Source organism: Cyclopterus lumpus, chromosome 21 (assembly GCF_009769545.1).
Source record: "Cyclopterus lumpus isolate fCycLum1 chromosome 21, fCycLum1.pri, whole genome shotgun sequence".
NCBI lineage: Eukaryota > Metazoa > Chordata > Actinopteri > Perciformes > Cyclopteridae > Cyclopterus > Cyclopterus lumpus.
The window spans coordinates 896800-921239 of NC_046986.1; the positions used below are offsets into that span (position 1 = coordinate 896800).

The following is a 24440-nucleotide window of genomic DNA, read 5'->3' on the forward strand; positions in this document are numbered from 1 at the left end:
TCCTCTGATAAAGGTCTACATGAACTCTAGAGCCTTAAGACGTAGACGTCCTCCTCTGATAAAGGTCTAAATGAACTCTAGAGCCTTAAGACGTAGACGTCCTCCTCTGATTAAGGTCTAAATGAACTCTAGAGCCTTAAGACGTAGACGTCCTCCTCTGATAAAGGTCTACATGAACTCTAGAGCCTTAAGACGTAGACGTCCTCCTCTGATAAAGGTCTACATGAACTCTAGAGCCTTAAGACGTAGACGTCCTCCTCTGATAAAGGTCTACATGAACTCTAGAGCCTTAAGACGTAGACGTCCTCCTCTGATAAAGGTCTACATGAACTCTAGAGCCTTAAGACGTAGACGTCCTCCTCTGATAAAGGTCTACATGAACTCTAGAGCCTTAAGACGTAGACGTCCTCCTCTGATAAAGGTCTACATGAACTCTAGAGCCTTAAGACGTAGACGTCCTCCTCTGATAAAGGTCTAAATGAACTCTAGAGCCTTAAGACGTAGACGTCCTCCTCTGATTAAGGTCTAAATGAACTCTAGAGCCTTAAGACGTAGACGTCCTCCTCTGATAAAGGTCTACATGAACTCTAGAGCCTTAAGACGTAGACGTCCTCCTCTGATAAAGGTCTACATGAACTCTAGAGCCTTAAGACGTAGACGTCCTCCTCTGATAAAGGTCTACATGAACTCTAGAGCCTTAAGACGTAGACGTCCTCCTCTGATAAAGGTCTACATGAACTCTAGAGCCTTAAGACGTAGACGTCCTCCTCTGATAAAGGTCTACATGAACTCTAGAGCCTTAAGACGTAGACGTCCTCCTCTGATAAAGGTCTACATGAACTCTAGAGCCTTAAGACGTAGACGACCTCCTATGGATCAGAATCTAAACCTCAGATTTCACATCGTCCCCTTTCGGCGGCGTGTGAAAATACGCAGTTGCTATTGTTTTGTGGTATTCTGGAATGTGTGGCGGTTCATATTTGAACCAAACATGGAAGCAGAGTTACCGTTCGGGGAACCGCTGCTGACGCATTCCCCTGCGAGGCCAGAAATACGGCGCTCAGTGCTCCTGTAGCTTAGCAACAGATTTTATTTCACAAACACCATCTCAAGAGCACCTGTGTGTGCTTCTACCTCCAGACATCACCGGTCTGTTGGTACTGAGGGGGATTATAAATAATTATGGTACACATCTTTAGGGAGCTTCTGCTTCTGGCTGATCAGCACGTTTGATGGTTATTGGCTGCTATGGATTTAAATGATGTGAATAAATCATCTTATTAATCTTCTCCAGCAAAAATACATGAATTAACACTTCATTATTCAGTCAGATAACAGCTTCCTGTCAGCTGCTTTCTGTTTGTTTTTTCACCCAAACCAGCAGGAAGTTGTGTGTGTGTGTGTGTGTGTGTGGGTGTGTGTAGTTGTGTGTGTGGTTGTGTTTGTGTGTGTGTGTGTGTGTGTGTGGTTGTGGTTGTGTGTGGTTGTGTTTGTGTGTGTGTGTGTGTGTGGTTGTGTGTGGTTGTGTTTGTGTGTGTGTGGGTGTGTGTGTGTGTGGTTGTGTGTGTGGTTGTGTTTGTGTGTGTGTGGGTGTGTGTGTGTGTGGTTGTGTTTGTGTGTGTGTGGGTGTGTGTGTGTGTGGTTGTGTGTGTGGTTGTGTTTGTGTGTGTGTGGGTGTGTGTGTGTGTGGTTGTGTTTGTGTGTGTGTGTGTGTGTGTGTGTGTGGTTGTGTGTGTGGTTGTGTTTGTGTGTGTGTGGGTGTGTGTGTGTGTGGTTGTGTTTGTGTGTGTGTGTGTGTGTGTGGCGGCTCAGCTCGGATCTTGACATTATGACCTAAACACAGGAGGTCAAGAACATCTTTACTGTAGGTTATTTCCATGAAGACAGGGTCGAGGGTCCAGGAGGGGGGGGGGGTAGGGTAGGGGTCCATCTTAATGCTGTGTTGCTGTGGTGTGAGAAGTGAGGATGAAGGTCTGAAACCAATTTGGATAATTTAACAACCAGAGTCATTGAACTGGGCTCTAATAATACGTTTACAGCTCCATGTTCTGTCATCAGATCACACGTAGAAACACTTTGCATCTTTGTCTCCTCTCAGCCATCATGTGAGCCTCACGCTGTGCCTGGCTGCATACATTAAAGTATTTATAGGTAGCAACAATTCTGCAACTTTTAGTGGGACGTTTGAGTCACTTTTCAAATCTTTTGCTCCAAGCCCAAGTCTGTAAAGGTGGACAAATAATAATAACAACAATAACAACAACAGACTTCCAAGCTTAAAGCTGCTGTGATGGAACAGCACAAACTCTTGATATTTATTGTGATCTACTTGTATTTAAAATGTTCTGATGTTTTCATGTTGCATTTGAATCCCGATCACGTGGTCGGTTCAAGCCCCGCCCTCATTACGTCTGGTCGTTGGCATCGTTGCCATGACGGCACAGCGATGCTTGGCGTTCCTGTGGTTTGTTACGAGGAAACCTTTTCTCAAGCGGACATCTGAGAAGCGACAACATTAAGCAATAAATAGTTTACCCAGGAAGTGAACGCGGGTTTATTATTAAAACCCAAAACATTCAAGGAAGACGTCGAGCTTTCTTTGTCACTTCTGTTGAACCAAGTAGAGACGAGATAAATACATCCATGCTGTGAGTGATTCAACATGTAGTCGACACTTGTTTATTGTACATTTTGGTCACTTCCCGTGATGGTCATTTCCCGTGATGGTCACTTCCTGTGATGGTCACTTCCCGTGATGGTCACTTCCCGTGATGGTCATTTCCCGTGATGGTCACTTCCTGTGATGGTCATTTCCTGTGATGGTCACTTCCCGTGATGGTCACTTCCCGTGATGGTCACTTCCTGTGATGGTCATTTCCCGTGATGGTCATTTCCCGTGATGGTCACTTCCTGTGATGGTCATTTCCCGTGATGGTCACTTCCTGTGATGGTCATTTCCTGTGATGGTCACTTCCCGTGATGGTCACTTCCCGTGATGGTCACTTCCTGTGATGGTCATTTCCCGTGATGGTCATTTCCCGTGATGGTCACTTCCTGTGATGGTCATTTCCTGTGATGGTCACTTCCTGTGATGGTCATTTCCCGTGATGGTCACTTCCCGTGATGGTCACTTCCTGTGATGGTCATTTCCCGTGATGGTCACTTCCCGTGATGGTCACTTCCTGTGATGGTCATTTCCCGTGATGGTCATTTCCCGTGATGGTCACTTCCCGTGATGGTCACTTCCCGTGATGGTCACTTCCCGTGATGGTCATTTCCCGTGATGGTCACTTCCTGTGATGGTCATTTCCCGCGATGGTCACTTCCTGTGATGGTCACTTCCCGCGATGGTCACTTCCTGTCATGGTCACTTCCCGTGATGGTCATTTCCCGCGATGGTCACTTCCCGCGATGGTCACTTCCTGTGATGGTCACTTCCCGCGATGGTCACTTCCTGTCATGGTCACTTCCCGTGATGGTCATTTCCCGCGATGGTCATTTCCCGCGATGGTCACTTCCCGTGATGGTCACTTCCCGCGATGGTCACTTCCCACGATGGTCACTTCCCGTGATGGTCATTTCCCGTGATGGTCACTTCCTGTGATGGTCACTTCCTGTCATGGTCACTTCCCGTGATGGTCACTTCCTGTGATGGTCACTTCCTGTCATGGTCACTTCCCGTGATGGTCATTTCCCGTGATGGTCACTTCCTGTGATGGTCATTTCCCGTGATGGTCACTTCCTGTCATGGTCACTTCCCGTGATGGTCATTTCCCGTGATGGTCACTTCCCGTGATGGTCATTTCCCGTGATGGTCATTTCCCGTGATGGTCACTTCCTGTCATGGTCACTTCCCGTGATGGTCATTTCCCGTGATGGTCACTTCCCGTGATGGTCATTTCCCGTGATGGTCATTTCCCGTGATGGTCACTTCCCGTGATGGTCACTTCCTGTATTGCCTGCTGTCGATGGATCTTTGATTAGCGGACGTTTCCTCATGAAGGAGTTAATGAGGACTTGAAGCTCGTGAAGCGGCTGCCATCTGAAATGTGACCCTTCCTCTCGATGATGCCTGAACGTCACGAGGACACACAGCAGCAGATTCTGTCCTTGTTTATTCTTCTTTTCTGTCCATTAATAATCACGAGTTGTGCTGAATGAACACATTCTGTTTCTGGGCTCTACGTCAGCTTCAGCTGTTATTGTTTCATATGCAGATGATCAGCAGATCCTGCGTTACGTCACAGTTCTTCATAATCGTCAAGATACTAACTTTTATTATCGTCCACAGATTTGTCTCGTTGCTTGTTGTGGTCTTGTTGCTTGTTGTGGTCTTGTTGCTTGTTGTGGTCTTGTAGCTTGTTGTGGTCTTGTAGCTTGTTGTGGTCTTGTAGCTTGTTGTGGTCTTGTTGCTTGTAGCTCGTTGTGGTCTTGTAGCTCGTTGTGGTCTTGTAGCTCGTTGTGGTCTTGTAGCTCGTTGTGGTCTTGTTGCTTGTTGTGGTCGTGTTGCTTGTTGTTGTCCTGTTGCTTGTTGTGGTCTTGTAGCTTGTTGTGGTCTTGTAGCTTGTTGTGGTCTTGTTGCTTGTTGTGGTCTTGTTGCTTGTTGTGGTCCTCTTGCTTGTTGTGGTCTTGTTGCTTGTTGTGGTCTTGTAGCTTGTTGTGGTCTTGTAGCTTGTTGTGGTCCTCTTGCTTGTTGTGGTCTTGTAGCTTGTTGTGGTCTTGTTGCTTGTTGTGGTCTTGTAGCTTGTTGTGGTCTTGTTGCTTGTTGTCGTCCTCTTGCTTGTTGTTGTCCTGTTGCTTGTTGTGGTCTTGTAGCTTGTTGTCGTCCTGTTGCTTGTTGTGGTCTTGTTGCTTGTTGTCGTCCTCTTGCTTGTTGTGGTCTTGTAGCTTGTTGTCGTCCTCTTGCTTGTTGTGGTCTTGTAGCTTGTTGTGGTCTTGTTGCTTGTTGTGGTATTGTAGCTTGTTGTGGTCTTGTTGCTTGTTGTTGTCCTGTTGCTTGTTGTGGTCTTGTAGCTTGTTGTCGTCCTGTTGCTTGTTGTGGTCTTGTTGCTTGTTGTCGTCCTCTTGCTTGTTGTGGTCTTGTAGCTTGTTGTGGTCTTGTAGCTTGTTGTCGTCCTCTTGCTTGTTGTGGTCTTGTAGCTTGTTGTGGTCTTGTTGCTTGTTGTGGTCTTGTAGCTTGTTGTGGTCTTGTTGCTTGTTGTGGTCTTGTAGCTTGTTGTGGTCTTGTAGCTTGTTGTGGTCTTGTTGCTTGTTGTGGTCTTGTAGCTTGTTGTGGTCTTGTTGCTTGTTGTCGTCCTCTTGCTTGTTGTTGTCCTGTTGCTTGTTGTGGTCTTGTAGCTTGTTGTCGTCCTGTTGCTTGTTGTGGTCTTGTTGCTTGTTGTCGTCCTCTTGCTTGTTGTGGTCTTGTAGCTTGTTGTCGTCCTCTTGCTTGTTGTGGTCTTGTAGCTTGTTGTGGTCTTGTTGCTTGTTGTGGTATTGTAGCTTGTTGTGGTCTTGTTGCTTGTTGTTGTCCTGTTGCTTGTTGTGGTCTTGTAGCTTGTTGTCGTCCTGTTGCTTGTTGTGGTCTTGTTGCTTGTTGTCGTCCTCTTGCTTGTTGTGGTCTTGTAGCTTGTTGTGGTCTTGTAGCTTGTTGTCGTCCTCTTGCTTGTTGTGGTCTTGTAGCTTGTTGTGGTCTTGTAGCTTGTTGTGGTCTTGTTGCTTGTGATGGAACAGCACAAGGACAGCGGTTTCCTGGATGACTGTACCTTGTTCCTAGAAGAGTCCTTGTGTCATGGTCCCTACCGTGTCTGTCTGTGTGTGTGTGTGTGTGTCTGGCTCTGTGTGTGTCTGTCTGTGTGTGTGTGTCTGTTTGTGTGTCTGTCTCTGTGTGTGTGTCTGTCTGTCTGTGTGTGTGTGTATCTCTCTCTGTGTGTGTGTGCGTGTGTGTCTGTCTGGCTCTGTGTGTTTGTGTGTGTGTGTGTGTATCTCTCTCTGTGTGTGTGTATCTGTGTGTCTGTGTGTGTGTGTGTGTGTGTCTCTGTGTGTGTGTGTCTGTCTCTGTGTGTCTGTCTCTGTGTGTCTGTGTGTGTCTGTGTGTGTGTGTGTGTCTGTGTGTGTGTGTGTGTGTGTGTGTGTCTGTGTGTGTCTGTGTGTGTGTGTCTGTGTGTGTGTGTGTGTCTGTGTGTGTGTGTCTGTGTGTGTCTGTGTGTGTGTGTGTGTCTGTGTGTGTGTGTGTCTGTCTGTGTGTGTGTGTGTGTATCTCTCTCTGTGTGTGTGTATCTGTGTGTCTGTGTGTCTGTGTGTGTCTGTGTGTGTGTGTGTGTCTGTGTGTGAGTGTGTGTGTGTGTGTGTGTGTGTGTGTGAGTGATCTCTGCTTTAAACTCATGAATAAAACTCTCATCCTGACGCGTGTCATGTGTAAAACCAGCGGTGCACGGTAACCAGGGAAACGCTTACTTCCTGTTTCCTGGCTGGATCTTCGTTCCCCAGCAGAACCAGAGAGGAGAGTTGGGCTCGTGGTTAGTTTGGTGGTTGTTTGTGACATTAGTGGTTACAACCAGCTGAAAGATGGAAGGCTTGTTTTTGGCCTTTTGGGGGCACAATGTTGACATAAAGTTTCCTGTTTACACATCCAGCATTTAAATATCAGTCCAATGTCATCGAAGCACTTAATCATCTTTAAGACGCGCCTTTATTTTGAAATTACCACGGCACGTTTTCCTCATCCTACAGAGCAGTAAGACAATTGAGAAATCACATTTGAGTTGATATACATGTAAATGATCATTATGATTTCTTATTGTGATGAAAGTTTTAATTGACCATATCTGGACTGAGGAGGAGTGACGTAGAGACCTGTCAATCACCTTGTAGCCCCGCCCCTAAAGCGTCCCCTGCTTTATGGTCTGTTTGGCTCTAAATGACCATAATTTACTAAATGAACATCATTCTGTATTGAAGAAGACTTGAAACTAGAGATTGAGACCAAAAACTAATGTTTACAATGTTTACTGAGGGAATACATCAAGAGAAGTAGAGTCATTTATATAGACTTCTATACAACCAGAGGAGTCGCCCCCTGGTGGTCAGTAGAGAGAATACAGCTTTAACACATGAAGCATAGACTTCTATACAACCAGAGGAGTCGCCCCCTGGTGGTCAGGAGAGAGAATGCAGCTTTAACACATGAAGCATAGACTTCTATACAACCAGAGGAGTCGCCCCCTGGTGGTCAGGAGAGAGAATGCAGCTTTAACACATGAAGCATAGACTTCTATACAACCAGAGGAGTCGCCCCCTGGTGGTCAGGAGAGAGAACGCAGCTTTAACACGTGAAGCATAGACTTCTATACAACCAGAGGAGTCGCCACCTGGTGGTCAGGAGAGAGAGTGCAGCTTTAACACACGAAGCATAGACTTCTATACAACCAGAGGAGTCGCCCCCTGGTGGTCAGGAGAGAGAATGCAGCTTTAACACACGAAGCATAGACTTCTATACAACCAGAGGAGTCGCCCCCTGGTGGTCAGGAGAGAGAATGCAGCTTTAACACATGAAGCATAGACTTCTATACAACCAGATGAGTCGCCCCCTGGTGGTCAGGAGAGAGAATGCAGCTTTAACACACGAAGCATAGACTTCTATACAACCAGAGGAGTCGCCCCCTGGTGGTCAGGAGAGAGAATGCAGCTTTAACACATGAAGCATAGACTTCTATACAACCAGAGGAGTCGCCCCCTGGTGGTCAGTAGAGAGAATGCAGCTTCAACAATTTGGTCAGAACACATTTCAAGCAGTCTCAATGTTGAGCCAAATATTAGAAAAGTGATATTTCATCCAAAAATGGAACGGACCTCCTGCTTTGCTTCACAGGTTCCTGTAAACACCGTCATGTGACACATTGACTGTTGTCAACATGTCACATGTAAGTGATTGAGATGGTTCTCCTGGTCTGGGGGGACGAGTGCCTGAAGCTTCCTTTGAACTTCAACACAACTCTGCAGTCTTCTTCTGGAACTCGGCACTCGTCTCTCCTGCACAGACGATTCTTGTAGCATAAAAGATTCTCAAAAAGCTTAATAATAATAATATTAATACCAAAGCATTCAGCAGTGTTGGCTTCAGGACCATGTGCTCAATGCGTGCTGCATGCACAGCTCCATAGAACAGGCTGCCTTTGTCAAGGTGGCACGAAGACTCCATTCAGCCATTATGTGCCATTATGCTAATTGTGGAAAGTAAATCCATTATCAGTAATGAATACAAATCCATTGTCCTGTCTTTAGGTTGTTGGGGGGGGGGGGTAGTGTTTTTCTGTTACTCATACAAGAGATTCACATTTCCAGATGACTCACCGGGGGAATGATAGTGAGAGAAAAGGTCCTTGATGTGATAATGACGGAGCTGATCATGCAGCTTATTTACAGATCTGCACTGTGACATGTTTTATGTAAACACACAAGAATACATGTGGGCTCAATGTCACAAGAAATGTTTGTTTTCTAAATCTGGTGTTTGCTGGACCAGAGACTTGTTTGGTCTACTTGGCATCAAACGGACCCCTTCATAGTCCTACAGAGGCCCCATTGTGGGGCATGAAGCAGCGTGCCAGTTACCCAGAACCACCACCAATGTCACTTATTATTTCACAGTGACATTTAAAACCAGTCCAAAACCTACAGATGACATTCTTTGAAACAACCTTTATTGTCGTTATGCAAGAACAAGAACACGTTGACTGGTTTTAAAAGACCAGGTGATACTGTGTATAAATATACGTGTACAAACCACGTGCTACAAACAATAACTGAAGTTATTCTGAGCGTTGATGGAGCTGCTACATTGTGAGCTTAGCTTAGCTTAGCACCAAAACTCCATTCAGAAAACAAGCGTGTCGTTTTTAGGAGAGAACTAACAACCTTACTTTTTAAAAATCCACATTATCATTTAGTTCTTTCGGCATCTTTTCTTCATCTGTTTGTGGCAATTAAATCACAAATAAATGTTTTATTCTGGGTTCACACAGCTGCAGCAAAGCAGCACTAGATGGTGAATACAGCTCGATAACAATAAAACAATATGAAGTATAATTAAAGCAGCTGTCTCATTTCTCAGATTGGTGCCTTCTGAAGATGAACCGCTTCTCAACGAGCTAAGAAGCCGTCAGCGGTCTTTACTTTCTAATAGCTGACACGTGTTGCATATTTTCCGTTTTATGAAATGTTAAAGTGTCTCTACTCCCAGCGCAGGGAGAAGAGTGTGTCTGCTCATCTGTTTATTCTGGTTATTTTTAGAAAAGGGCTGCTTAGATTGAGCTATAACCGGCTCTCAAATTACAGGCGGTCCCTATCGGAGCCTTCTACCATCCTTCTGTGGTCGTCGAGGGACGGCTGCGTCCTCACATCCGTCTCCGGCGACGCGTCCCACATGTATTATGACTGCGAGGCGCAGGACGTGATAAGGCCCAGACGCTCCCCACTCGGCCTTATATGGAGTCTGCCACGCAGGTCAGGGATCAGCGGCAGCCGTCATCCTCGTGGCTCTCATGTCAACGAAGTCGTGTTCGCTGAACTGTGATGTTAAAATACAATAATAAGACGCTCAGCACGCACAATCGGTGTCATCTAGGGTTAAAAATACTGTGTTTCATTTCAATTTACATTTTTTCATTTCAATTAAAATATATATTTTGATTTGGTGTAGTGGCTAGCACTGTCGCCTCACAGCAAGAGGGCCGCGGGTTCGATTCCCGGTCGGAGCGGTCCTTCTGTGTGGAGTTTGCATGTTCTCCCCGTGGCAGCGTGGGTTCTCTCCGGGCTCTCCGGCTTCCTCCCACAGTCCAAAGACATGCTGCAGGTTAATTGATCTCTAAATGTCCCATAGGTGTGAATGTGAGAGTGAATGGTTGTATGTCCCTACATGTGCCCTCGATGGACTGGCGGCCTGTCCAGGGTGTCCCCTGCCTTCGCCCTATGTCAGCTGGGATAGGCTCCAGCGCCCCCTAATGAGGATAAGCGGTATTGAAAATGGATGGATGGATGGATTTTAATTTTAATGTAAATTTTAAGTAACCCAGTAAAATACTTAAAATAAATTATTTTATGCTGGGATGGTCTTGATGGTCCTCTGGATTGACTGAATGTACTTTCATATATATTTAAAGTATATTTCACGCCTCATATGCAACGACTACAAGAGATTATTGAGGGTTCAACACTTTCAAGCACAGTGTCCCGTGCCAGATTTCCACTCTTAAAAGACAGAACTCTGGGGGCTCGTAAATATGTTCATGGAAGTGTGATTATGGGCAAAGAGAAGGAATTATGCTACGGAAACTCCTGAGTACAATAGTGCTGTTTATGTACAGCATGCAGTGACATGGCCGAGACTTCACTCCACGTGGACCTGACGCCGTCCTTCAGATTCTCAAGGCTCACTGATGGCCGCCGCATCCATCCAACGTCCTGATAGACGAACCCGCTCGAGCGCCTCACAGTGGTGAGATGCTGAACTGTTGCTTCTGATACTCGTGAACAGCTGCTGAAGCTGTGATGTTGTGCATTCTCAGCTGGTGACATCCACTGAAGCTATTACCTCCGCCAGGAGAACTGTGTGTGCGTGAGTGTGCATCTGTCTGTCGTTCTGCTGAGGCTCGTATCTACAGCTGAATAAAGGAAGCTGTCATTCATAGATGTCACATCATCTTTTATTAAGCCAAACTCAGTATTTCACCATCTTTTCCTTTGAAGACTTTATTTTGAAAAGCCTCGTGTTTCGTAGTGAAACGCACACACTGTTATGAGATATCTCGTTTGAGGATACGCCGCATCGTATTTTGGGTGAATGTGGTTATGTTGAGTCACACTTTCTCCAAACACCTTTTATGAGCGGTTTTATTGACTCCTCAACCTCACTGGTTGTTTCCCTCACAAACAAACCAATATAATTTATTTCTAATACTGAGCAACATGATACGTCCTCTCCTATGCAGATGATGTAGAGATGTATTAGAGATGATACATCCTCTCCTATGCAGATGATGTAGAGCTGTATTAGAGATGATACGTCCTCTCCTATACAGATGATGTAGAGATGTATTAGAGATGATACATCCTCTCCTATGCAGATGATGTAGAGCTGTATTAGAGATGATACGTCCTCTCCTATACAGATGATGTAGAGATGTATTAGAGATGATACGTCCTCTCCTATGCAGATGATGTAGAGCTGTATTAGAGATGATACGTCCTCTCCTATACAGATGATGTAGAGATGTATTAGAGATGATACGTCCTCTCCTATGCAGATGATGTAGAGATGTATTAGAGATGATACGTCCTCTCCTATGCAGATGATGTAGAGATGTATTAGAGATGATACGTCCTCTCCTATGCAGATGATGTAGAGATGTATTAGAGATGATACGTCCTCTCCTATACAGATGATGTAGAGATGTATTAGAGATGATACGTCCTCTCCTATACAGATGATGTAGAGATGTATTAGAGATGATACGTCCTCTCCTATACAGATGATGTAGAGATGTATTAGAGATGATACGTCCTCTCCTATGCAGATGATGTAGAGATGTATTAGAGATGATACGTCCTCTCCTATACAGATGATGTAGAGATGTATTAGAGATGATACGTCCTCTCCTATGCAGATGATGTAGAGATGTATTAGAGATGATACGTCCTCTCCTATACAGATGATGTAGAGATGTATTAGAGATGATACGTCCTCTCCTATACAGATGATGTAGAGATGTATTAGAGATGATACGTCCTCTCCTATACAGATGTATTAGAGATGATACGTCCTCTCCTATGCAGATGATGTAGAGATGTATTAGAGATGATACGTCCTCTCCTATGCAGATGATGTAGAGATGTATTAGAGATGATACGTCCTCTCCTATACAGATGATGTAGAGATGTATTAGAGATGATACGTCCTCTCCTATACAGATGTATTAGAGATGATACATCCTCTCCTATACAGATGATGTAGAGATGTAATAGAGATGATACATCCTCTCCTATACAGATGATGTAGAGATGTATTAGAGATGATACATCCTCTCCTATGCAGATGATGTAGAGATGTATTAGAGATGATACATCCTCTCCTATACAGATGATGTAGAGATGTATTAGAGATGATACGTCCTCTCCTATACAGATGATGTAGAGATGTATTAGAGATGATACGTCCTCTCCTATACAGATGTATTAGAGATGATACATCCTCTCCTATACAGATGATGTAGAGATGTAATAGAGATGATACGTCCTCTCCTATGCAGATGATGTAGAGATGTATTAGAGATGATACGTCCTCTCCTATGCAGATGATGTAGAGATGTATTAGGCAGTGAAGAGGATCATGGGACATCGACACACACACACACACAGACACGTGTGTGAGCACACACACACCACAGACACACACAGACACGTGCACGCACACACCACAGACACACACACACGCGCACACTCCAAAACCAAGCGACTTCACATCATTCTGGACCTTTATTACTTCAGCTGACGTCCAAAGAAAAGACTACATTTTATAGTTTAATAACTGTAATTATTAACGGGTATCTCAGCCTTGATCTGAACATTACATCACTTTTATGTAAATCATGAACATGAATATTTACTTTCGACTTGATCAGGGTCATATCAGTCGATCCTTTTTCTTTTTTCTCCTGTTCGTGTTTTGTCACATATTGTGGGCGGAGCTTCGCGTATCATCTCTAATACAGTGGGCGGAGCTTCACGTTGTCCGCCGATGGCTTCACGTGACTTTGTTTCTTATAATCGGTGTCGGGTGAATCTACAGACAACACGGAGCCGCAGAGTGTTCATGTTGACCCCCTGCTGGGTCAGAGGCCTCCCACACACACACCCACCCAAACAGGAAGCACTGGTCCTCTCGTAGAACACGCAGACTTCGTCATCTACGTTTGGTTAGAATAACTTCATTTGTTCAGCCCTCCTGTTGTCAGGGGAAAGCTTCCACGTGTCCTTTTCTTTTTTATTATACTCTGCAGTAAAGAAGTTATCATACGTTTGCATTTGCTTATGATGTTTTATTTATTATTTTATATATCATAGTAAAGTGGAAAGAATTAGAATAAAACATATATCTAAAAATAAAACGTACGGTAGTATGATGGTGTGCCTACATGTACATCTTTATACACATAGGATCTCTTCAAAGCTGAAACCAGTATTCATTATCCTGAATGTCCATCTCAAATGATTACAGATCAATTTGAAGCCTGTGAATTGTTGTCAGTCTGATTAAAAACAAAGTAATTTGTCTCTGAGAAACAAAGGCAGTTTTCTGCTTATCCAGTTGCTTTGGGAGTTTGCACTTGGCTCTAATTCTGGAGGCGATACCACAGGCTGAGATAACAGACAGCCAACTGGCACAGAGACGCAAATACCACTCATCCATGGGACAACTACGAGTAGGCATCCAAACACAAACAGTTCAATGTGCAGCCAACTTGTCCATCTTTATGGACGGTTCTGCTGTGAAGTCTATGCTTCATCTGTTAAAGCTGCATTCTCTCTCCTGACCACCAGGGGGCGACTCCTCTGGTTGTATAGAAGTCTATGCTTCATGTGTTAAAGCTGCATTCTCTCTCCTGACCACCAGGGGGCGAATCCTCTGGTTGTATAGAAGTCTATGCTTCATGTGTTAAAGCTGCATTCTCTCTCCTGACCACCAGGGGGCGAATCCTCTGGTTGTATAGAAGTCTATGCTTCATGTGTTAAAGCTGCATTCTCTCTCCTGACCACCAGGGGGCGAATCCTCTGGTTGTATAGAAGTCTATGCTTCATGTGTTAAAGCTGTGTTCTCTCTCCTGACCACCAGGGGGCGACTCCTCTGGTTGTATAGAAGTCTATACTTCATGTGTTAAAGCTGCATTCTCTCTCCTGACCACCAGGGGGCGACTCCTCTGGTTGTATAGAAGTCTATACTTCATGTGTTAAAGCTGCATTCTCTCTCCTGACCACCATGGGGCGACATCAACAACTTATCTTATTCTTTATTTATAGTTTACCACAAACACAAAATACATTACAAACTTAAAACACCACACACATTTTAAATGAGGGGAATGAGAAACAAAGATAAGCGTTCATGTTGTCAGAGAGCTTCATACAAGTGGCTTTCTTAATAGAAGATGCAGTTTTGTAGTGGAGACTTGGAAGATGTCCTTCTTCACTGGAGGCCGTGGGTTTAGTTGTGTGGTATAAATGCTCACAGCATTGTTGTTGTGTTCATCTATGAGTTTACTAAAGTCTAAATCCTCGAGCCTCTTAGTTCTTTCCCAGCTGGCTCATGAGGAACTGGGCTGGCTCTGACTTCCTGTAATGATTTACTGGTCTCAGGCACGCTGTAAAGAATACAAACGGGACAGCGAGCTCTTTGGTACCAGATGATGCATCGGACTTGATGAGTAAGACTTTGACCTGTTTCAGGGCGCGAAATGAAAAGTCTGGGGGATTACAAAAATAATCATCATTCATCCACGCGGCCTCGTGGAGATTTCATTGTAATCCATCCAACATATTTCACCCGAAACCCAAACAGTGAGCGCTCCATCCTTCGGTTTGCATATTTAGAGTGTTTATAGCAGCCGGTTATTTATTTTAATATTGGAGGCTGCACAAACTGCTCTTTATTGACTTTGTACCTAATGGCACCATTAAAGCTTCCTATTGCATGAAAAGAAAACGTATAAAATATTAAAGTAAACATCCCTTACAATTAAATATATACAAAATAATAAAAGAAATGTGCTTATGGTTTTAAGGCTTTCATTGTTTACCATTTTTCAAAATGTTCATAAATGTTCTAAACTAAATAATTGAACAAAGTAGAATCTATATTGCTGCTGTTACAGTTCACTGGACTCGTAATCGCTATCCCATAATGTCCTCCTCCTGTCATGCGTTGCTGAGTCTGGTCTTTGGTGCTCAGGGTGGACACACCGGCTGCTTCACGCTTCATTCACGAGACTTCGTAGTAAAAAGGTTCCAGTGAACCGTGGTTGACATCGGTTTGGTGGCCAAGAATATAATATTGTGATGAACATTGTTTTTATATAGATTCTTTCTGTCAATTTTTGTAAAAATGTTAAAGCCAAGCAACTTTTGGGTATCAATAATCAATACCTTTTAGGAATCATTCTAAATCACTCAGAAGCAAGTAGTTAAGAAACTTCCTCAGTCAAACAATTTCAGAAATTGATACCTTTTACGTCCAAATGCAGAAAAAAAAATTGTTTTGCTGCAGCTGCTCCCGCCCAGACAGCCGGGATCAGCTGCCTGCTCGCGGAGACGATGCGATCCCACCGCTGAGGGTCAGGGAGCGCCATTCATTACCGGCAGTCTTAACGCATCACCGGCAGCGTAAAGCACAGTTCAAACTCGCCATATTGAAGCCGGCACCAGGAAGTGCACACATAATTCTTCCTCGCAATAGTGGAGGTTAGTTTGTGGCGTGTTGCTGGTTACACTCGTCTTCTTCACAGTTAATTTAGTTTGCACGCTCTCTTGGGTTTCGGAGAATAAAGCAATGCAGTGTGCTAACCGGTAGCTCGCGCTGCCGCTCGCGAGTACAAACAAAGCTTTATCTGCGGCGCTGTGCCCATCAGCTCGCCATCAGCTTCCATTCACGTGACGGGTATCAAATGAAGTGCTCTACTGGTGCTGGTGGTGTCACTCTAAAGGTACCTCATCATTTTATGCACCGAACACCTCAAGGTGTTGGCCGTGGGAATGCTCCTCCCACAGGACGTCATCGCGGTCCATCCGTCCGGCAGACTAAAGGACGCCATTCTCGGTCCACTCCTTTCCTCCCCGTAAGGCTAAAGGACGCCATTCTCGGTCCACTCCTTGTCTCCCCGTAAGACTAAAGGACACCATTCTTGGTCCACTCCTTGTCTCTCCGTAAGACTAAAGGATGCCATTCTCGGTCCACTCCATTCCTCCCCGTAAGGCTAAAGGACGCCATTCTCGGTCCACTCCTTTCCTCCCCGTAAGACTAAAGGACGCCATTCTCGGTCCACTCCTTGTCTCCCCGTAAGACTAAAGGATGCCATTCTCGGTCCACTCCATTCTCGGTCCACTCCTTTCCTCCCCGTAAGTCTAAAGGACGCCATTCTCAGTCCACTCCTTTCCTCCCTGTAAGGCTAAAGGACGCCATTCTCAGTCCACTCCTTTCCTCCCCATAAGGCTAAAGGACGCCATTCTCGGTCCACTCCTTTCCTCTGGGCTTCTCCTGTAACACGGCAGGTGGGTTACAGGATATTTGAAGCATAGTCTTAGACCACTTCAGAAGGGCTGTGTTGGAGAGAGGGAGGAACTGGACCCTTTAACCTACCGGCTTTGTGGGCAGAGAGAGAATTCCTAGAAGGTGCCTCGCTGAACACTGGGCACACTGACCTACCTGGCTATTAAAATATGGATTTGCTTCCTGTCTGAAGCTCTGGGAGGAAAATAGAGTGCTAGGTGTTGACATCAAAGAGTCCCAGGCAGCCGCTGCTATATTGGGTAGAATCTCCAGTTAGTCAGCGTCCCCCCTCCGTCGTCTCTCTTTTGAAGCACTAGATGAAAAATTAAACGTGTTTTTTTTCACTTGTTCTGTTTTTCGGTGAGCTCGTCTTTCTTCTTCAAAGGCATGAGTCACAGAATGACCTTTTTTAGTTCCCAGGAGTTCAGCGTCCTGTGAGGCATCAGTGCTGCCTGAAAGCATTTGTGTGCCCTGTGTTGAAGTAGGACCTCAGAAATGTTCCCAGTGGAAGCCAAACTCTGCTCAAGGGCTTCTTCCTCGTTTCTGAACAATACATCTTGTTCAGTGCCTTGTGCTCTGGAGACGTCAGCAAGCTGTGACATTCAGGGCCTTTTCACACTGGCTACGTGACTTTGTGTTGGTCAGTTGTTGTAGAGGGAAATACAGGATAAGTTAGCATGCTAACCAGCTAGCCCCGGCCTGTCCTGTCTTGTAGTACCACTTGTAACCTGTAGAAGCGATAGTGAGTCACTGCAGCGTCCAGTCTGTCAAACATGAGAGGACCGATGTTAATGATACATAATAATACAATACATCCATGGTCCTTTTACGTCATTTTCTATTGACTTCTATACAACCAGAGGTCCAAAGACATGCTGCAGGTTAATTGATCTCTAAATGTCCCATAGGTGTGAATGTGAGAGTGAATGGTTGTATGTCCCTACATGTGCCCTCGATGGACTGGCGGCCTGTCCAGGGTGTCCCCTGCCTTCGCCCTATGTCAGCTGGGATAGGCTCCAGCGCCCCGCGACCCTAATGAGGATAAGCGGTATTGAAAATGGATGGATGGACAACCAGAGGAGTCGCCCCCCCTGGTGGTCAGTACAGAGAATGCAGGTTTTAAGACACTTCCGCATTGATTTTACTCACCAGAACTGGAGGTTGCCACTTAGAAATGAATAAAGCTGTACAGCCACGGTTAGTATCGCAGTTAACTTACAGATGGCTAACCTAAACAATATGTGAAGATTAATAAATGGCATATTATTTTAAGTTTTAGCAGCTCGGTTGAATGTTTTGTTTTCGTTCCCTGCTGTTAGTTAGTAGTTGACCTTTATTCAATAACTGATGACTAAATGTAGATTTTATGGACCCAGGAGTAGAGCTGCCCCCTGTTTGTTTGAAGGAATCTGGCCAGATATTCAACATTGATCCCTGAAAGCTACACTCATCAATAAAAAGCATTACATCTTGCTTGAACCGAACCCTTGACCACATCCAAGTTTTAAACTAGTTTTCACACTTCAACAAACTCACAGAATTGTAAAACATGCTTCTCGTGGCTCAAACTGAAGAAATAAGCTCTTCCATTGTTCCTGGAGGAGATTACTGAAACGGGGATACTGACTTGTACACACCATGAATAAAGTACGCTTGAATGTATTTGTTGACGGCATCCAAGGTAAATGATGGCGAGTACATGATGTGGTTCAAAGAAACAAGTGTGAGCCTGGTGTGACTTCTATTACTCTCCATTTAATTTATTTTTAGTTGAATATGTGAAGCACATATGTGTGTTTTATAACAGCAACACTGTTCATTGCCACTTTTCTTTGGCTAATAGATGAATGAATGAGTCCAGACACACACACACACACACACACACACACATGGTGATATGAAACACGTTCCCAACACAGAGCAGAACCTGGTTTTTGAGGGTCCTGAAGGCTTTAGTGAAGCAGCTGACTGCTTCCTCGTGAGAGACTTTCACCTCCTCGTACATTGGCCTGCAGGAAGAGGGCTGCTCTCAGTAATCAGCATGGAGCACATGACCTGCATGTTCTCCCCAGAGCACACAATGTGCCTCTGTGTGCTCTGGTACACTTGTAATCAATTGAATAATCTAATCAGAAGTAAGAAAGTAAAAGAGCGTTGCAGTTCGTACCAGAAGGCCGGACCACTAACGGAGAGCTCCTTATCTCGCTCCAACAACTGGAGCTCAAAGGAAAGTTCAGGGTTCCCTCTCCAGGAATTTGTGATCTTTTGATTTCAAAAGGAAACAATCTGGTGTTACATTTCCATGATATTTTCCCAGAGGAAGATGAGTCATTGCAGCAATACGTTGCCTTATCACAGGCAACGCATTGCTTCTAACTGTCAGCAGAAAGTAGCCATCATTAACGTGGTAACGCTCCTCTGACTAACGACTCCTCTTTTCACGGCAAAATCCACTTCCTGTCGACTGACTGCCACAGGAATGTTTGCTGTGTGATAGATTCCCACAATAATTAGAAAGACACAACAGCAAATAGGAGCTTTGTATGTTTACCATTTTCTAGAACACGGCCTTGATAAACAGCATGTGCATGAATGCATGTTCTGCTTCTTTAGATCATTTTCCAAGCCGCCTTTGAGGCGTCCGTAATTCCCCTTTGGGGTGTTCTGGGTTCGGGTTTCCCAAACCATGGCCGTGGACACCGGGTGTCATATGTTGTACAGATTGTGAAGCCCTCGGGCTAATTGGTGCTCTGTGACACTGTTGAATTGATTTACTGGCCTCTGAGTCCTTCATGCGTCCTCTAGTCCTGCTGGGAGACCAGGACCCAAACTCATCAAAGCATCTCCACGGCAACGATGTATCAAAGAGCTGTTATCAGAGACACAGAATGTTGCATTAACACGGCTTGGATTGGTTTGATCTCGATTGGTCTGTTCTGTTCTAGTCTAGATTGGTTTGGTCTGGTCTGCATTTTGTCTGGTCTGTTCTGGTCTGAATTGGTTTGGTCTGGATTGGTTTAGTCTGTTCTGTTCTAGTCTGGATTGGTCTGTTCTGGATTGGTTTGTTCTAGTCTGGATTAGTCTGTTCTAGTCTGGATTGGTCTAGTCTGGATTGATCTGGTCTGGATTGTTTTGTTCTAGTCTGGATTGGTCTGGTCTGGATTGGTTTGGTTTGGTTTGGTATGGTCTGGTCGGTTCTGTTCTGGTCTGCATTGGTCTGGTCTGGATTGGTCTGGTCTGCATTGGTCTGGTCTGGATTGGTCTGTTCACTTCTGTTCTGGATTGGTCTGGATTGTCTGGTCTGTTCACTTCTGTTCTGGATTGGTCTGGATTGTCTGTTCTGTTCTGGTCTGGATTGGTCTGTTCTGTTCTGGTCTGCATTGGTCTGGTCTGGATTGGTCTGGTCTGTTCTAGCCTGCATTGGTCTGGATTGGTCTGGTCTGTTCTGGCCTGCATTGGTCTGGATTGGTCTGGTCTGGTCTGTTCTGTTCTGCATTGGTCTGGTCTGTTCTAGCCTGCATTGGTCTGGATTGGTCTGGTCTGTTCTGGCCTGCATTGGTCTGGATTGGTCTGGTCTGTTCTGGCCTGCATTGGTCTGGATTGGTCTGGTCTGTTCTGGCCTGCATTGGTCTGGATTGGTCTGGTCTGGTCTGTTCTGTTCTGCATTGGTCTGGTCTGGATTGGTCTGGATGTTGGCCTCCAGTCCTCCAGACATCATGTTGGGCTTCTCTTCGAGTCACAGGAGGACAAAAGAGAAACCACCACTGAACCAAGAGGTGTCGGAGGAAAGAAGCACAGACTTCTGGGTAAATATTGACTCCTATGATGTGCTGCTCTGTTGTTTTATGGCCTCTACTGGCAATTATTAATCAGCCACTAAAACAATGTCGGGCTGGCCACTTGGTTACCATGGTTACTGATATTGCTCCTCATTTAGCATATTTATTGGAAAGACATGAAATGTATTTTTGCTCTGGAGGTGAAATACAAACTATTTGCCTCAAAGTGAGTTATTAATACTTCAAATGCAGTGAGGCTTCTATAATAAACAGAGCTGATAGCTCCAGCCTCCTTTTTAAATGGATGTTAATGGAGACACGTTTTGTGTTTACAGGAGGTCATGAGGTGAAATATATATTTATTATTTTCAAAATGTTTTGTTTTCAAACTGTAGAAGGTTGATAGTAATATTATACTATGGTCTGCAAATAATAAGTACTAATGTACTACCATTAGAGCTTGGAGACATGATTGAGATTAATACCACAATAATAATATATTTGAACAATTTAAGTATATATATATATGTTGCTTTCTTTCTTTCTTTGCCCCATTTCTTATTTATTTTCACTCTAATGTTTTGCTATGATCAATCTATTCAGTATTATATATTTTTATTCTTTGACTAAATTTAGTTAGTCTATTTTCTCTAATTGTATGCCTTCATTTGTTGAACATGATCCCTTCATTCAGTGGTAGTTTAAAGGTCATTTCATTTTTATACAATGTTCTATTGAGGATTCTTTTTCTTATTTATTCATTAATTTATTTAGGGACCTCAATATAAATGTGCCAGAGTTGGTCTTTAAAAATAGAAAAAGATCATTCTTGAACCCTTAAAAATAATAATTGAGAAGAATCTTCCTTAATGTTACAGGCAACCAATGGAATGACACTGCTTGTAGTCGTTAGTGTATGAATGTGTTTATTTGAGCTTATTTCTTCAATACATATTATATTGATATTTAAGTTGTATATGTTTTAAAATAGATTAGATATTGTTCTTTAGGCATGAATCACTAAGAGGAGCTACTGAAACTGATCTTTTTTTGACTCTGTGTGTAAAGTTTGAGAAGACTTTGAGTTATTCATCTATTAATGCCCATAACAATATATGATGTCATGATAGATCTCTGTATTAAAATATGATGGCTGTGCTTTTCTGCTCACGTTCCCTCCGCCTTGAGGAAAAGCCCAAATAAGGCGTGGGTGAGCGGCGGCAGTATTAATAGAATGAGACTGCTGCTGGGAATATTTGTATTGACCTGTTGAAAGACTTTATCTGATGCATGCCGTTTCCATGGCAACGTGGGGGCGGGGTGCTTCGAGGCCGGCGTGGAGCTCCATGTGCAGCTGCAGCCGGCTGGATGACTCCTCTGCAGGTAGCAGGAACCCACCTTTAAATGTCACATTTAGGACACTTGTTTTCCTCACTATCGTTTTCATGGTATTGAACACGCAGTCGGGCTCCTCTATACACCTGAATCCTCACAAATGTTGTTGAGAATCCATCGTGGGATATTGCTTTTGATCTGGCAGCTTGGGTTTGATTTCATTCAGCATCAGTGGCTGATTGATTCTCCCATTTATTGGCATTTATGTGTTAAAGCTGCATTCTCTCTCCTGACCACCAGGGGGCGACTCCTCTGGTTGTATAGAAGTCTATGCTTCATGTGTTAAAGCTGCATTCTCTCTACTGACCACCAGGGGGCGACTCCTCTGGTTGTATAGAAGTCTATGCTTCATGTGTTAAAGCTGCATTCTCTCTCCTGACCACCAGGGGGCGATTCCTCTGGTTGTATAGAAGTCTATGCTTCATGTGTTAAAGCTGCATTCACTCTACTGACCACCAGGGGGCGACTCCTCTGGTTGTATAGAAGTCTATGCGTCATGTGTTAAAGCTGCATTCACTCTACTGACCACCAGGGGGCGACTCCTCTGGTTGTATAGAAGTCTATGCTTCATGTGTTAAAGCTGCATTCACTCTACTGACCACCAGGGGGCGACTCCTCTGGTTGTATAGAAGTCTATGCTTCATGTGTTAAAGCTGCATTCTCTCTCCTGACCACCAGGGGGCGACTCCTCTGGTTGTATAGAAGTCTATGCTTCATGTGTTAAAGCTGCATTCTCTCTCCTGACCACCAGGGGGCGACTCCTCTGGTTGTATAGAAGTCTATGCTTCATGTGTTAAAGCTGCATTCACTCTACTGACCACCAGGGGGCGACTCCTCTGGTTGTATAGAAGTCTATGCGTCATGTGTTAAAGCTGCATTCACTCTACTGACCACCAGGGGGCGACTCCTCTGGTTGTATAGAAGTCTATGCTTCATGTGTTAAAGCTGTATTCACTCTACTGACAACCAGGGGGCGACTCCTCTGGTTGTATAGAAGTCTATGCTTCATGTGTTAAAGCTGCATTCTCTCTCCTGACCACCAGGGGGCGACTCCTCTGGTTGTATAGAAGTCTATGCGTCATGTGTTAAAGCTGCATTCTCTCTACTGACCACCAGGGGGCGACTCCACTGGTTGTATAGAAGTCTATGCTTCATGTGTTAAAGCTGCATTCTCTCTACTGACCACCAGGGGGCGACTCCACTGGTTGTATAGAAGTCTATGCTTCATGTGTTAAAGCTGCATTCTCTCTTCTGACCACCAGGGGGCGACTCCTCTGGTTGTATAGAAGTCTATGCTTCATGTGTTAAAGCTGCATTATCTCTGCTGACCACCAGGGGGCGACTCCTCTGGTTGTATAGAAGTCTATGCTTCATGTGTTAAAGCTGCATTCTCTCTCCTGACCACCAGGGGGCGACTCCTCTGGTTGTATAGAAGTCTATGCTTCATGTGTTAAAGCTGCATTATCTCTGCTGACCACCAGGGGGCGACTCCTCTGGTTGTATAGAAGTCTATGCTTCATGTGTTAAAGCTGCATTCTCTCTCCTGACCACCAGGGGGCGACTCTTCTGGTTGTATAGAAGTCTATATAAATGACTCTACTTCTCTTGATTTATTCCCTCAGTAAACATTGTAAACATTAGTTTATGGTCTCAATCTCTAGTTTCAAGTCTTCTTCAAAGTAAATTATTTAGTGTAAACAGGTGTACGTCTTTATGACCGGATACTTTCACGGTTAATGGTGCCGTCATGCTTGGATTCTTTGAGCGCTCACTCAAGCTGAAGAGTTTCTTCCGCCAATAAACGTTGACTTCCCTGACAAAAGTTTCTCGGGCTGAACTGGAGGGATAATCACGTCAAAGTACATATTGAAGCAGCCACAATATAGAACATAAACCTCTTGTTAAGTCTATCCAGTCCAGATCCGTTTCACAGTGTTTCAGTTGGATGAGAGTAACCTTTTCTAAATTCAGCTCCCTCTCTGTGTCTCACACCTCATTTCTTTATGTTCCGGTCGTGCCTCACTTCCTCAGCCCTCCTCCCCTCACAGTGTTGTTGTTGTTTTTAGCATTGAGACCTGAGTTGTATTTGACTTGATAAAGACGTGTTTGTTCAGTCTGTTCCGGCGGTGTGAATGTGATCCAGCTGGCTGGTTCGGCCTGTGGTTCAGAAGGCTCTTCTGAGCTGGACACGCGAGCCCCACCAGCTGGTTGAAAGGTGGAAACGTGGACAGCGTCTGGGACACCTTTTTAGTTTCCTTTTGTTCCACAAGGCCGTCAACATTCACGAAGAGAACCCAGGAAATCAAAGAGTTTGAACAATCCGACTCTGACTTTATTTTAAAAAGCACTTTTTTAGAAATAAAGGTGCTAACTAGAACCACATAGGATTCTTCGGCTTGTCCTGGTCAAATCTGTTTGGAGTGTTCTATCTAGAATATCCACCTGGAACCCCCAATGTACCCTTCTGTGGTGTGATGGTTCCACCCTGAATCTGCTATGGAGGATCTATCAGAAGCTTTCCACTTTCTTAGGGTTCTGCCAGGAACCCATCCAAGAAGTTCTACCTAGACCCCTTTTATAGTCCAAAGGGTGTCCTCTAGAACCCAGCCAAGGGGTTCTACTGAGAACCCTTTAATATGTCAAGGGTGTCATCTAGAACTCAACCAACGTGTCCTACTAGGATCTTTTAATTTACTTAGGGTTTCATCTAGAGCCCACCGAGGGGGTTCTACCGAAAAGCCCTTTTATATTCCAAGGGGTTCTGCCAAGAACCCTTTAATATAATAAGCGTTTCTTCCAGAACCTCTCCAGGGGGTTCAATCAAGAACTCTTATTTTCCAATGGTTTCATCTATAACGTGGTTCTACTGAGAACCCATATATATTCTACGGGTTTCCTCTAGAACCCTGATGTGGTTCATAACCCTCAACGATCCTGGTTCACGATCACAGTTTTTGGGCTTGGGGTGCAAC

General features: G+C 44.5%; 1 protein-coding gene across 1 annotated transcript in view; it reads left to right on the forward strand.

The window, feature by feature from the left end:
- adcy5 (adenylate cyclase 5) overlaps window positions 1-24440 on the forward strand; it is an 80121-nt gene that overhangs the window by 8267 nt on the left and 47414 nt on the right.